Source organism: Nuphar pumila, chromosome 1, assembly GCF_984573655.1.
Source record: "Nuphar pumila chromosome 1, dmNupPumi1.hap1.1, whole genome shotgun sequence".
In the NCBI taxonomy this organism is placed as follows: Eukaryota; Viridiplantae; Streptophyta; class Magnoliopsida; order Nymphaeales; family Nymphaeaceae; genus Nuphar; species Nuphar pumila.
Window position 1 is genome coordinate 70123833 of NC_143249.1, and position 16923 is coordinate 70140755.

Below are 16923 nucleotides of genomic sequence, written 5' to 3' on the forward strand. Positions count from 1 at the left end.
TTGATTAGTTTAAATGTGTATTCTGAGAATTTCTAACATATTTTTCTACAGATGATGTTTCGCCTATACATGACCCACCTACACCAGTTGTTCATATAAGTCATGAGCCAATGCAGGATGTAGGGTCTTCTCAGTCTGACACAAGAAGACTCATTTAAATAGTGTATATCGATAATCGACCGTAAGTATTTCATTTTCACTTATTACTTATCTTATAAATATTGTATATTGATAGTTAGTGTGTACCAGTTCATGTACAGTGCAAGGTTCGAGCCACAAGAAGTAATACGAGATATTAGAAATTCATTACTTCAACATCTACCAGGACCAGTCGCACAATGGAAAAAGTACCCGAAGGAGATGTTGGACAGATTGTGGTCCTCATTCACGGTATACAATTGTTTCTTATAGTTAATGTGTTTCATATTTAATTTTTTGTTATAATCATGTCTACTAACTTTCTGAAAATATTTGTAGGCTTCGAATCGCTTCGCGACTACGATGGAGGAACATGATGGAAGAAAGGTGTGACAGAAGGTGGCTGCTAATCGATTTGCAAACATGTTGCACAATATGAAGACTGTAGAAAGAAAAACATCTGGTAGGATAAATGATCCACTGCAATGGAAGGGCCATGGACCTCCTACTATCAGGGCAGATGTTTGGGATGCAATGTGCGACAAGTGGGCGATGCATGAATTTTGAAACCGCTCAGCGAAGGCTGCACAAAATCGAGCAAAAACGCTTGATGCCCATCTACACACAGGTGAATCTACGATTTTTGGGAACCACTTGAAGAAAATGGTAACTCATCAATATATATTGTCAATTTTATAAGTATTGTTTCAAACCATTTAAATAATTTTTTTATTATTTAACTTCGCAGGAAGTAGAAAAAGGAGACATTGTGCCATATAAGGATGTGTTTATTGAAACACATAAACGTAAGACCACGGAAGAGTTCGTATCAGAGAAGGCGAGAATGATAATGGTATGTATTTATTGTATTAATAATCATTGTAATATACAAGTTATCATAGACATTATAATTCTTAATTATTAATTCGTATTGTAATCATTACTTTGTAGGAGTCATATGAGCAACATATGACAGAGCGATATGGCGATGACTCCACTCAGCATCCACCTTTTGATCCTGCATCATGGGTGACTGCAACAGGTGAACAAAAAAGGGTCGTGTGTTCGAGTTTGTGAGTAATATGAACACCTCACCAGTCGTTGCTTCCTCCAGTCACGGCTCACAGAGTTCTCTTGTCAGCATCAGCTCCAAGCATCCGACTGACCTGCCTAATTTTTGGCATGGTATACGCCAGCTCATTAAGGATACAATGTGTGACTACTTACATGAAGCAATTTCCGACGTTGTCCGTAATGAGTTGAGAAATTTTTTTCAGAACAGGGAAACTTCGTCTGCAGGTGAATCTCAGGTATGAAAGTTTCATGTTATGTATTGTATGTCGTTAGATTTCATGTTACTTTGATTGCCTTAACTTAGGTGCATTGTATATAATTTATTTCAGTATATTTTGTTTATCAATACTAACCTTTCTTTTCTCTTATAGGTTGCTGGCGCTAATCAGCGTAGTGAAGCTGAAGGCGCATATCGAGACAATGAAGAAGAAGACGCACAGAATCTTGGTGATGATTAGATTCATGTGTTGTATTTGTTGCACCTTCTTTTTGTTTAAAAATTTTAAATGTTCAATTGTAAATAATTAGAACTTGCGAATTTTATAGTGGATCGATTAACTATTTTAGTTTCCTTTTATATGTGTTTGGATGTGTACTTTGTATTTTATTCACAGAAAATATAAATTGTATTACGAGAAATTTTTTCTCGATATTTATGTTTTAAATATTTTTTTTTATATTTTTTTCTTTTTTTGCTACGGATTAGCTATGGAAATATCCGTCGCTATTTGGTACTAATTTAGCGACGGATTTAATTCATCGCTATTTACTAGCAGGTCAATGTTTTTACGATGGATCTTAGTTCATCGCTGAGTTAGTTGCTATATTAGCGATGGCATTAACGACGAATATTAATCCGTCACAAAACAAAAATCTTCGTATAGTAATGATAGCTTTGCGACGGAACTTGGCGTTCACTAAGTCATCACAAATTAGCCACAGAACGGGCTACAGATAGTTTCCGTCGCTACTTAGCGACTATAATTTTGCGATGAAAGCTATCCGTCGTTACTCTGACGCTAATCCATTGCTTAACACTTTAGCGATGGATTAGTGCCGGATTAGCAACGGAGTAGGGTCGTCGCTAATTCACAGATTTCTTGTAGTGAGAGTGGCCCGCCCCACTAAGTTTGGAAAGATTCAACGTTGATAGATTAAGGGAGTCCAAACCGGCCTTCTCAAAATGACCTTTGAAGTAATTTGTTGCCTCCAAGGGGATAGATTGACCTTTCAGTTTTCTATAGTTATCCATTAAAAAAAACAGTTCAGTCACACAAAACCATATTTTCAAGTTTCAACTATTGGCGATATCTTGAAATTATCATGAAGTTTTCGTGAATCCGGTCGTTATATCCTCAATAGGCAATAAAATCATGAAAAATCATTACAGTTTACAATGATATTACCCATATCCTATACACATCACTGACACACCCACGTACTAACATTTTATTGCTTGCCTAATATTCTATCCTACTCCACATAATATTCTAAATCCCACGTGCTTGACATGGATCCAGATCTGTTATCCAATATGAAATGTAACAGGATTGCTACAGTCTATTGAGGACGTGCGTTTGACTCATTGTAGCTGCTTGGGTGGGGACAGACCTGTCCCTGCCCTTTGTTTAATACACGGCAGAAAATGGTCGTGGTGGGGATTGCTTTGTCCCCACCCTTTCATTTATAAGGGGTGCGACCTATGCATCCAGGACAAATGCCGCACGTTCTGTCCATGCAACATTTGTCTTGCAAGTCAAAAACTAATAGTACAAGCAGAACTGATTTCACTGTATTCTCTTCCTGCTACACACGGGGGGCTGGGTATAAGTAACCTACCCTGGGCAGCTGTTTCCAAGTCTTATGGGTTGTAACCATAGGCAGCGCTCCGGTGGGGGGTGGGGGGTGGGGGGGCAGAACTGGGCTGTAGCCCAGTCCTGCCTCTCGGCCCAGTTAAACAAAAAAAAATTAAAAGCCCAGCCCTGACTGCAGCAAATAGTTTGATTTGTCCATATGAAATAAATTTTTATTAATAATTGTAGCCATTTTTTATTTTATCTCAAAAAAAAAATTTTTGGGGGCGCTGCCCCCAACCCCAGACTATCACACCAATTTTTTTTTTTTTTTTTTGCTACACCCCTGTTTGCCCCCTTCCCCTCACATGAATCCTAGCTACGCCCCTGGTTGTAACCACATGTTTTATGGTTATCCTTAGTTGGTTATGCAACCAACACCACCTTCTGTCTCTTTGGATTCCAGTTGTGAGACCCTATGACTGCACCACATTCAACACCTCTCACTTGGCTATATGGGGCAAACAAACAAATTATATCACAATTTGTGCATCATACCATAGCTTAAAAACTCACTGGGTCAACCAGTGACTCGGCATGGATCGCACAATCATTGGGTAAAAAATGAGTATAAACATGTTTTATACAAAACTCAGTTGAGTCATCGAGTTGACCCGGCCGAGTCATGGACGAGTCAACCAAGTCATGTGTGAGTCATGAATATATATACATATATAATATATTTTATATATAATTACATATATTATATAAAATATAATATAAATATATTATATTATATATAAAAGTATGGTTATCCATATACTAATAAAATTATATATTACAAAAATATCATATAATGAATATTATATATAATATATTGATAAAATACTATAAAATATACATAGTATATTCATATATTTATATAAAATATAAAGTTAATATGACCTGGTTGAGTCACCAAGTTGACCTAGCTGAGTCACGGGTCACTCAAGGATGAGTCGAGTGACGAGTCAATGAGTTTTAAAACCATACATCATATATCATATAAAATACTTCATGAAAAAACATTGCACCTAATAAACTTGCATGATTCCTTGGGTCATATCTATGATGTTTTTCTCGCATGTTATGCATTATTTCCTACATAATCATGTAAACTTTTTTATCGTTCAATCTACGAGTATGAGGTTTTCACACATGCTACAGGTTATTTTTCATATAGGCAAGTGTATTTCTTTTATTTCAAATATGATATTTTTTGCACATGCTATGGATTATTTTTCATATAGTTATGTGATATTTTCATCATTAAATAAACCATGATTCTTTTCACATATGATATGAATTTAGCCATGACATTGTCCTTCTTCCCTTTGACTTACATTGTAAAGTTGCATCTACAGTATGTTTTGTTTTCGTTGAGTCTGATGTAAGTTGCCCAGTTCAGGTTAATCAATACCCCGAAGGGGCAGCCCGTATACTTGAACTGTAAGAGGCCTATGGGCTAAATTGTGAATGAATTAAATGCATTGAGCTTTCTTTTGTTCACCCTCATTATGATTGCAATTCTTCTCCCTCTATTCTCTCTTGCTCTCTGATTACAAGCTTCCACGACTGGCAAGCGAGCGATAACAAGGCTTGCGGCAATAAGGAAGGATCATCGCACTGTGCTGACCTATTGAAGGAAATAGGCCCATGACAAGTGGTACAAGAGCCTGTTTTCGTGCTGGGAAAGGGATTCTGGAGTGAGTGTCGAGAGACGCATCGACATGCTACGATTTGTGAGCAAGACATCGTAACACCAAAGGCAAGACAGTTGCCTAAGCTGAGGAGATGGGTTCACCTCGGGGCCAAGAGCAGATGGCTACAACTATCAACAAGCTGGTGGAAGATATAACTTCACATGAAGAAGCAATTTCATATGCAGTTGAATCATTCGATGGACTGAATGATATGGTGGCGAGCCTGTAAGAGCAAGTGATCTTACTGATGGAACAGGTCACCTCGTTGACGACAAGAGTAGCCAACTTACAGACTGAAGTAGGGAAGCTTCAGTTGAAGAACCACACATTGCAGCAGACAGTGACCCTAAATGGTGGAAATGGTGAGAGGCCATTAAGGATTGATATGCCAAGACCAGCAAAGTTCAATAGTTCTCACGATAGCAATGCCATTGAGAACTTCTTGTTCCAAGTAGAAGATTATTTGGATATTTAGAATGTGACAGTTGAAGATCTCAGGATTAAGGCTACAACAGCTCTACTGGATAAAGATGCTATCGCTTGGTGGAGGCAGAAGCGCAGTGACATGGACAGGGATCAATGCGTGATAGACACATTTGATGACTTCAAAATAGAACTGTGTAACTACTTCATATCGAGGAATGTGCAAAGACAAGCTTATAAAATGGTGTTGGATCTTAAACATATTGGTTCATTACAAGACTATGTCAGAACGTTTCAGAAGCTTATGCTTGAAGTGCCTAACATTCCATATGAGAACAAGCTCAACTGGTTCATTGTGGGACTTCAACTATGGGCACAGTCCGAAGTGGAAAGGAGCAACCCCAATATTTTTGAAGATGCATATGTGACAGTCGAGCGCTTAGCTAACACTCAGCGCAAGCCCTTCACCCCATCAACCAAGGTCGGGAAGAAGCCTGACCACGGAGGCAAGAAGGATGAGCAAAGCGACAACAAAGGTGAGGCATCGATATCCCACCAATTTGACATGAAACAGAACTTCAAGAAGTATAACAACAACAACAAGGGAGCAGTTGTTACTTGTTGGTTCTATGGCAGCAGGCATATCACCAGACAATGTCTAAAGCGTCTTATAAAGGACAATGAACAAGCCAATGTAGCGCAGGCAGAATGCAGTGATAATGAGACCATGCAACTAAGGATGGGGGTCATGTGATCGATTAACGCAACTAAAAGTTGCAGAGTTGAAAACATGCAGGTCAGCAAGGAACTCATGTATCTAGAAATTATTACGAATAGAAAGTCTACTTCAGCAATGGTAAACTCCAAGGCCACACACAATTTCGTCTCGCAGAGTTGGGCTTGAAGCTCGAAGCTCGAGCCAAAGCAGAGAACCATCAAAATTGTGAACTCTGAGGCCAAGCCCATCCTTGGTGAAGCAAGGGATGTGGTCATCCAAATTGGGAGTTAGGCCGGCAAGGCCAACTTCTCTTTGGTGCCCCTAGATGATTTTGGGTATGGAGTTTTTGCGCAGTCAGAATATGATGATGCTGTCAAAGTTTAACTCGTTGACGATTATGGGGCCAAACCAGTCACATACAGTTCAGTGCCTTACTCAGAAAGGCAAGACTTCAGTGTTGTCGGCAAAGCAGTTGAAGAAGGGTGTCAAGCTTGGGGAGCAATCATTCTTAGTTGTCGTGCACACAGAAGAAGGGAAGGTGCAAGCAGTAGTGCCACCAACCCTAGCTCCACTGTTGGTGAAATTTCGGGGGGTGAATCCTTCGGAATTGCTGAAGCATCTATCACCAAGATGCGAGGTCGACCATAAGATTGAGTTAACCACGGAAGCAAAGCCTCCTACAATGGTTTCATACCACATGAGGTCAGCTGAACTGAAAGAGATGCGTAGGTAGCTAGATGAGATGTTGGATGCAGGCATCGTTCATCCATCAAAAGCTCCATTTGGCACCCCAGTCCTATTTTAGATGAAACATGATGGCTCCAATCTGTTATATGTGGACTACCATGCGCTAAACAAGGTCACGATAAAGAACAAGTACCTATTTTCACTAATAGCGGACTTGTTGTAAGACCCACTGTATTTCTGAGGAAATTTTATATGTCATATGCTTCAGTGTTGGTAATTTCTTGCTTTAACGCGAGATTTTTTTGAAATTTGTGCTTATATAGCTATATGAGGTTCTGAATCGCGTAATTTTGCTTTACAAGGCGATTCACGGCAAACCTCTATGAATTGAACCTTGATATTTCTAGGGTAGATTTATATTTTATCTAATTAGACTCACTCCAAATTTAGAGCCTAAACGAGAAAAATATTTTGTTATTTTATGTAATTTCACGAAAAAGGGTATATCGATAAGTATGAGTCGTAACGAGGTCCAATTTCATCAGAACTAAAAATCTAAATAAATGATTTTAACACGTAGGTCTTAATTCATGAAATAAAAGTTTAAAATATGGCATTTAAACTATTTTAAACCTAACTTTGAATTGAGAAAGTAAATTGGGTTTTTAATTAAGTGAATTGTAATTTTTACAAAACCTAAAAGAGGTTTTCAAAAAGTTTTAAGAAGAGGGTTTGTTTTGGGCATATTAGAGAAGTAGTTGGCATGGGACCCACCTCAGCCCATGACAATTTAAATAAAAATAAATGAAAATTTCAAAAAAATGCACTTTTGAAAGGTTTTTTGAAAAGCATGAAAAATGCAAGACTTGGGGTTGGGTTTTGGCATTGAAAGAAGTGGTTGGCCAAAACCCAACGACCTTTTGGGATGGGATGGGCGCCCCTTAGGGAGTAGCCCCTACCCCATTTATTATAATTCAAAAAAAATATATAAAATGTTTAAAACTTTCAAAAAAGTTGATTTGTGGGTGCAGGCTTGTCTTTGACAAGTCAAAGCCACCCACTTCCCTCAAATCAAGGGGAGTGGTTGGGGCCACCCCTTGACCACCCTTGACCCCATAGGCCCAAGAGAGGGGGTAGGGGGGGGGGGGGGGCGTGAAGATGGAGAACCCTCCATCTTCCCTCCTCTACTCCCCACCCTCCATCTTGTCTTCCCTTTATAAAAATGAAAGAGAGAGAGGAGAGAGAAGGTCGATGCTCTCACTCCTTCTCCTCTCTTCTTCCCCACCGTCTCACCTCTCCTTCCTTTTTCCCTGTGTGTGTGTAGCTTAAGTGCAGCCCAGCCCCAGCTGAGAAGGACTCCACCTCCTCCATCCAACTTGAGGTGAGCTTTCTTCTTATGCCTCTCTCATTTTTATTGAAATATTTTTCGATTTGGGCATGAGCACCTAAACCGAATTTGCACACACTTTATGCAACGGATTTTGGGTTGTTTGAAACCCACGAGCATGCTATGGAAACATTTGGTTTCCTCTTGTTCAACCTTCAATTTTTGCTTCTCATACCATATAGCATGTTTCATTGTTTTGCTTCCATGAAATACATATTTTTTTAGATGGGAACGTCCTTGAGGGGTTGTGCTTATTAGAAGCTGGGCTGGACTCCTTCATAGCCAGCCCAGACCTTATGTTGCTCGTTTGGGGCCCCATGGACCCACTTGGGGGCTGCTGCGACCCTTGCAGCAAGCTCCCAGACTGACCAAGGGTCGGTTATGTTACGACAATGAAGTCGTGCATGATACTTCAAGTACAAGATTTTGATGATGAACAAGTGAATCAACTGCATTTCAGCTAAGGCAATGAAGAAATATGACAAGCATTGAAGAATTCGATGAGGAATCTTTAAAAACTAGTGTGAAAATGTTAAAATTCATTAAAAGTCTTAGATTCTTGTAAGAGCCTTACTTAGAGTGCATATTTCAGTTGCATTTCACCTAAAAAGTCTTTAGAAAAACTTTTCTAAAAGAACCCTTCATGAAAATCTTTTTAGAAAACTCTTTTCATAAATTTTCGTGTTTATTAGTCGACCAATAGACTCACCAGTCGACTAATTCTTTCACGCCAAATTTTCTAAACAAAATGTCATTTTTGTCAAATTAGTCGACCGAAGGTTTTATCAGTCGACCAGACAGAATGTCTGTTTTCTTGAAATTTAGCAACAGTCGACTAATGATTTTATTAGTCGACCGGACAAAATATGTATTTTCAGAAAAATTTAGCAGCATTCGACTGAAAGGTTTTTCATTCTACTGATGATATTATCAGTCGACTAATTTTTTCTCTAGTCGACTAAGTTTCAAATCTTCAGATTTTCAAACGGCTCGATAAACAGATCAGTCGACCGACGATAACTGTCAGTCTACTAATAGTTAATTATCAGTCGACTAACTACTGTTTCTGTCGACTAATTTTGTCGTTTTTTCCTAAAACTTTAAAAAAGCATGTCTTTTCATTTTTCAAATGTTTTGATTGTTCAAAATGGACTGTTTTGACACCCTTTCATACCCTCAACGTATGAAATGTTTCAACTATAAATATGAGTGCATTTTACACTAAAAAAACACTGCAATTCAATCAATTTGAATCAATTACTTTTTGCTTTTCACTCATATTCATTTTCTCACTCACGTGATATTTTTCACTTCAGTTTTTCACTCAAATTCCTTTGAGAGACAGTGAATTCATGAGTAGAGTATTTCAACAACCTCAAAAGCCAATTGCATCTCATTTGCATGCATAAGAAGGGCTCGTAGGTTGTTTTTGTAAGTTGTTACTTATTTCAATTTTCTGTAAAAGGAAGGACTCCTTGGTTTAAAGAAGTTGTTTGCTTTCAGTAGGTGTGTTACTGAAAGTGGGACCAGATTTGGTCTGTATGATCTTGTAGTTACACAAGGTTGATAGTGAAAATCTCAAGCGGGTTTTGCTTGGGGACTAGATGTAGGTCGGGAAAGACCGAACCATGATAAATTATTGTGTTCTTTGTGTGTTTGCTTTGCGAATTGCAAAATCCGTCAAAATTCCAAAGACGATATTTAAAAGCACTATTCACCCCCCCTCTAGTGCTCGTTGTCTCGATCCTACTGCACTTTCATTTGGTATCAGAGCAGGTTTGCTATTTTTTTTATTTGACCATCATCTAGCATGGCAACAACATCTCAGCACAAAGAAGGATGCGCCTCTTTTCGTCCTCCTCTCTTCGACGGAACAAACTATGAATACTGGAAAGTGAGAACGACAATATTCTTATAATCCATGGATCTCGAAATTTGGAGAGTTGTTTCAGAACAGTACCAAATGCGATCAACTGATTTCAGCCAATGGACCGATGAAGAAAAGAAGACTGCTTCACTTAATGCCAAGGCTATGAATGCATTGTATTGTGCCGTTGACAAGGTAGAGTTCAATCGCATCTCTCAATGCTTTACAACAAATAAAATTTGACATACTCTTCTCGTGACTTACGAAGGTACGTCAAAGGTAAAGAAATCTAAAATCGCTTCTTTAGTTCATAAATTTGAATTGTTTAAAATGAAGCAAAATGAATCTATATCGGACATGGTAACAAGAATGATCGATATCACTAACACTCTGAAATCCCTTGGAAAAGAATATTCACAAGTTGATTTAGTCAGAAAAATCCTAAGGTGTTTAACTCTTGAATGGAAGAGAAAAACCACAGCTATTGAGAAAGCAAATGATTTAAACACTCTCACTCTTGAAGATTTGGTTGGTAACTTAATGGCATATGAAGTCCAACTTCAAGACAGACAAGAAGAAGAACCCAAGAAGAAATCTCTTGCTTTTAAGGCTACTTTCGATTCTAAAAATTCAAAAGAAGATGAAGATGAAGATATTGCCCTCATCACAAGGCAATTCAAAAGATTCATCAAAAAGGGAAGATTTCAAAGAAAGGTAAAGAAAGTGGATTCTTCCAATCCTAATGAAGTCAAGTGCTTTAACTGCAAAAAGTTAGGACATATCAAGAAAGATTGTCTTCTTCTCAAAATCAAGCCCAAGGACCAATTCAAGAAGAAAAAGGTATTTCAAGCATGTTGGGATGATAGTGACTCCTCTTCCGATGAAGAATCAAATGAAGAAGTCTACATGTGTTTTGTAGCTCAAGAAGACTCGGTAAGTCAATTTGAGTATGATGATTTATTAGAAGCATTTAATGATTTATATGCTAAATTTAAGAGTCTAAGTTCTAAAAACAAAGAGTTAAAAGCTGAAAATTCAACTTTTGACTCTCAAAACAAAGTGTTATTTCAAGAGATAGAAGATCTTAAGAAGGAAAACTCTTGTCAAGCATTTGAGTTAAAAAAAATTGGAATTAGAACCAATCTCTTACAAAAAGAAATAAATAGTCTAAAAGAAAAATCAAATGATCTTCTTTCTATAGTGACCAAATTCACAAATGGTCAAGAGAATCTAGAAAGACTTCTTGGTTCTCAAAGATGCTCGGTTAATAAACCAGATTGGGATATAGCTTCTTTGATACTCAAAATAGACCAAACTATGTGGTGAAGAATCAAAGACAATATTCTCAACCATTTGTTCAAAGAACTAAATTTTCTAGAACTGCATCTAATCATGGAACTTATAATGTTTATAAGCCTAGACATGATAACTCTAGAAATGCTAAATCTTTTTATAAAAAGAATATTTATTATCAAAGGAAACCAAAATCCAAATGGATATGGGTTCCTAAGACAAACTCTCATGGACCCAAAAATAGAAAGGGGTCAAATGCTTTGTCTTCTAATTTTGTTGTAGGTACACAAAATAAGGAGCAAATGGATATTAGACAGCGGTTGTTCCAAACATATGACTGGAAGGCCAGAGTTATTTTTCACCCTCCAAAATAAGGATGGAGGAACCGTCACCTTTGGTGACAATAACAAGGAAAAAGTAATAGGTATTGGTAATATTGGTAATCCAAAATTTCCCTTGATAGAAAATGTTTTTTTAGTAGATGGTTTAATGCATAATTTATTATCAAATAGTCAATTATGTGATAAAGGTTTTTTTGTTTCTTTTGAACATGATTTATGCTTAATTTCTGATTTTCAATCTAAAAAGATCATTTTTAAAGGTAAAAGAAGGAACAATGTGTATGAACTTTATCTAGATGAATTACCCACTTTTAATGAAAATTGTCTTATTGTTTCAAATGAAATTCAATGGTTATGGCATAAGAGACTTGGACATGTTAATTTTAAAATTATTTCCAAGTTATCCAAGAATGACTTGTTAGAGGCCTACCTAGAATACCATATAAGAAGGATCACTTATGTGATGCTTGCCAAATGGGTAAACAAATCAAGAGTTCTTTTAAAGCAAAAGATATAGTTTTAACAAAACGTCCTCTTGAACTTTTACATTTAGATCTATTTGGACCATCTAGAATTCAAAGTTTGAATGGTAGCAAGTATGCTTTTGTTATAGTAGATGATTATTCTCGATTTACATGGGTGATTTTTCTAAAAAGAAAAAATGATGCTTTTCCTAAATTTTCCAAACTTTGTAGAAGAATTACAAATGAAAAATCTACATCTATTATTAAAATTCGTAGTGATCATGGCAGTGAATTTGAAAATGAATCTTTTCTAAAGTATTGTGATTTACATGGTATAACTCACAACTTTGCTTTTCCTAGAGCGGCTCCACAAAATGGAGTTGTTGAAAGAAAGAATAGAACTTTGCAAGAATGTGCTAGAACCGTGCTTCAAGATAAAAATTTACCAAAATACTTTTGGGCTGAAGCAATAAATACAGCATGTTATGTTTTAAACCGTGTTCTTATTCGACCAATTTTACTTAAAACATGTTTTGAATTGTATTATGATCGTATACCAAAGATCTCATATTTCAAAATTTTTGGTAGTAAATGCTTCTTGTTAAATACCAAAGATAATCTTGATAAATTTGATTCAAAATCAGATGAATCAATATTTCTTGGATATTCTTCTAGAAGTAAAGCTTATCGTGTTTTTAATAAAAGAACATCTTGCATTGAAGAATCTTTACATGTTGCATTTGATGAGAATTGTGAGCAGGTTATACCTCTAAGCGAAGGAGAAGAAGTAATACTTCAAGAAGAACCTTTGATAGAGAATACTTCTCAAGAAAATGTTCCTCTTCAACCGGTTTGGAAAGAAGTTCTCAATCATCCACATGAACAAGTTATTGGAGATATAAAGAGTGGTGTCCAAACTAGAAGGCAATTGCAATATATTGCAAATATTGCTTTCATATCTAAAATAGAACCAAAGAATATCAATGAGGTTTGTGATGATGAATTTTGGCTTTTGGCCATGTCTGAAGAACTTAACCAATTTACTATGAATGATGTATGGGATCTAGTTGATAGACCAAAGGATCATCCAGAAATTGGAACAAGATGGGTCTTCCGAAATAAGCTGGACGAAAATGGCGAAGTCATTCGAAACAAAGCAAGGCTAGTAGCACAAGGCTATAATCAAGAAGAAGGCATAGATTTTGATGAAACCTATGCACCAGTGGCTCGATTGGAGTCAATTCGAATGATGCTTGCTTTTGCTAGTTACATGAACTTTAAGTTATATCAAATTGATGTTAAGAGTGCATTCTTAAATGGACACATAAATGAAGAAGTTTATATAGAGCAACCTCCAGGCTTTGAAAATGAGAAATATCCAGAAAAAGTTTACAAATTAAAAAAAGCTTTGTACGGACTTAAACAAGCACCAAGAGTGTGGTATGAAAGACTACAAAATTTTCTAGAACAATCTGGTTTTTCTATTGGTCAGGTAGACTCCACTTTATTTATTAAAAATCTTAATTCAGATATTCTTATTGTGCAAATTTATGTTGATGACATAATATTTGGTTCTACTAATGATTCTCTTTGTAAAGAATTTGCTAAAGTTATGCAGGAAGAGTTTGAAATGAGCTTGATGGGGGAATTAAACTACTTCATTGGACTTCAAATAAAGCAAACTAAAGAAGGAATCTTCATCAATCGGGCTAAGTTGTGATCATCGCAAAATTTTTCTTCTCGTAATATTTTCTCTCTTCCTTCTCTTTTCCCTTTCCAGCCTTTATTTCCTCCTTTTTGAAGAGAGAAAATAAAAGACAAAAAAGAAGAGAGAGGGAAAAAGAAAAGAAAAGAAGAGAAGAGGAACTCTTTTGCGGGGTCTCACTTGACCTTAATTTTGAAAGTATTTAAGAAAATAACTCGCCTCCGTTTTGAAATATTTGCGGGAAAACTAGGAGACGGGATTCACTCGTCGGTACGAGGTTCGACCGTTCCTGGCACCTTTACCAGAGGTAATCAAACCAAGGGTCGAATTTATGCCTTTTGCTTTTGCCTAAATATCACCTAAGAATTTATCCTAAGTCTAAATGCACAAAGAATCATGCTTGTGCAATGCAAGGATGTATGCTCCTTTTGAAAAGTGATTTTGGAAATCCCCAAGTGTTTCTGAGATGAATAGAGTGAAGAAATGGTTTCTAACTTAGAACTTAAGATTTAAAATTCTAAGTTTTTGGAATAATCAGAGCTTGGGAAAAAAATAAATCTGAACTTCGAAAGGAATGGTTTTGAAATTGAGATTAAAAGGAGAAGAAAGGAAATTTCAAAGTCATAAATGGACTTTGAATTTAGAATTTTGAATCAGGATATAGATGAAATTTGGAATGTAATTTGAATTTCAGTTGTAAAGCTTGAAATCAAAATAAGATTTGAGAAATCAAAATAGAATTGAGAAATAAAATTGGTTTTTGGATTCAAGATAAACTTGGAATGGAATTTAGATTTGGAGATAGAATTTGATTCAAAATTTTGGAGTTCAGAATGGAATTTGAATCAAAAGTTTGGATTCTAAATAGAGGTGAAATCCAAGATGAGATTGAATTCTGGATTTATAATCCTAAATGGGAATTGGATCTAAAATCTGAGATCCAAGATGGAATTGGATTCTGGATCCTAAAATAGAATTGGATCTGAAGTCTGAGATCCAAAGTGGAATTTGGGTTCTGGATCCTATACTGGATTTTGGATCTGAAGTCTGAGATCCATGGTGAAGTTGGACTCTGGATCCTAAAATGGATTTTGGATCTGAAGTCTGAGATCGAAGGTGAAATTGGATTCTAGATCCTAAGATGGATTTTGGATCTAACTTTTGTATTTGGATTCTGAAAGTCCACATGGGACTTTTAAAGATGGATCTGGGTTTTGAAAACCCAGATTTGAATTTAAAATTTAAGAAGGGTCAAGTTTTGAGATTCAGAATCAATCTTAAACTTTGATTTTGATCTTGATTTCAAATTTGAAGTCAGAAGATAACTCAGAGGTTTCAAAGTTAAATTGAACTTCGAAAAAAAAATGGATTTTTGAGATATTTTGAATTGAATTTGAATTTGAATTTTGAATTTTGAAAATGAATTTTGGAATTTCAAAAGTTGATTTGAGAATTGAATTTCGAATATACAAATGAATTTCAAAGTCAAATTGGATTTTCAATTTGAAGCTTGAATTTGGAATTTAGAGAATGAATCAAGAATTTCAAAGTTAAATTGAACTTTGAATTTGATTTCAAAGTTAAAAATTTGGACTTTGAAGATGAGATAGAATTGATGAATTGAAGTAGAAACTGAAGAAAAGATATTCACAATCACTTGGGTTTTTGAAAAGGGAATTTTGAAAATATGATGCAACTCTATCTTAAATGACGAATGAATTTAAATAACTTCGAAATTGAATTTTGAAAATCATATTTCATTCTTCAAATGAATGTAAATAAGATTAATGATATAATACACTCCTGACTATGGTCATTGAATGTATTATATAATGATCATATCTAAATTCAAATGAAGAATAAAATACATTTTGGTGCTTTTATAGAGTTTAGAAAGAAATTAACCCTCAGTATACCCTGACTATGGCCATTGGTATACGTATTGAATTAATTTTAAACTAAACTCTAATAAAAGAGGAAAATATTTAAAGAAAACATGATGAATTTTGAAAATGACCCAGTGTGGATCCAGTGTTATTTTATAAAAGATAAGAATCCTAAGTTTTGTCTACATCTTGACTATGGCCATTGATGTAAATCATCAACTTAGGATTAATTACCTCTTACGAAATGGTCCACATGTCATTCGTGTTTCACCATTGTGAGATTTCGAGAAATAAAGGTAAAAAGCATGAAAATAAGCAATTTATGATATTTACAATGCTCATTCATTCTATCTAAAACAGGAAATGTAAATTCTCATTAAGATCTAACTATTACAATACATGAATTTGAATATGCAACTCCAAATAATGACCCTTTCCACATATTCCCCTGCCAAAACACTTGATTAGTATGAAAAGAGAAGAAAAATTGCACATATCATATGGATGTCAATGGTAAAAATGCTCACATGCCAAGGTATTTAAGATCTAAAAGTGTGGAAAAATGATATATATTTATGTACATATGTACATGCATATACATATATATGTATATACTTATATATATATATATATATATATATATATATATATATATATATATATGTGCATGGACATGAATGTATATATATATATATATATATATATATATATATATATATATAGGTGGAATGGTATGCACAAACAAATTGTATGGTGGCAGGAAAACAATGAGGCAGTGAGATGTTATGGCTGGTGACACACTAAATGCAAATGCACAGGTAGTAGAGGTGCCTAATGAAATGTAAGGAGGGCAATGGCACTGATTCAAATCAGTATCTACATGAATGCAGGAAATGAGATAACATATTTTGTAGAAATGCAGCCATTAGTCTGATGCAACTTCAAATGGCAAAATGTGAACATGATAATAAAGGAAATAGCTTTGATGTGCCATTTGCACTAGACCATTGAATGTAGTTATATATGACACTTTCTACATCTCCCTATGGATCAGGAAATGAAGTAAAGTAGTGGCGGGAGATCACAACAATCTCTTAACCTATTGTGTCATGAACACACAGGAGACCATAACAGCCATGGGGCTTGCTGTACTATGAAGACACAAGACGCCATAGTGTTTATTGTGTCGTGAAGGCACAAAAAATCTAATGAATTCACCATGCTTTCTTGGTTGGGAATGACCCAAGCAAATCTTATAATAGATATCAGTCTTATTTTTTTGCAGTAAAAACCGATATTCTCTAAGCAAATCATAATAAATTCTAAGTAAAGTTTTGCAACAATTTCGAAACAGAAATTCATCTTAAGTCAAGGAAGAAGAAAAAAATGGAGGCTGAAAGGGAAG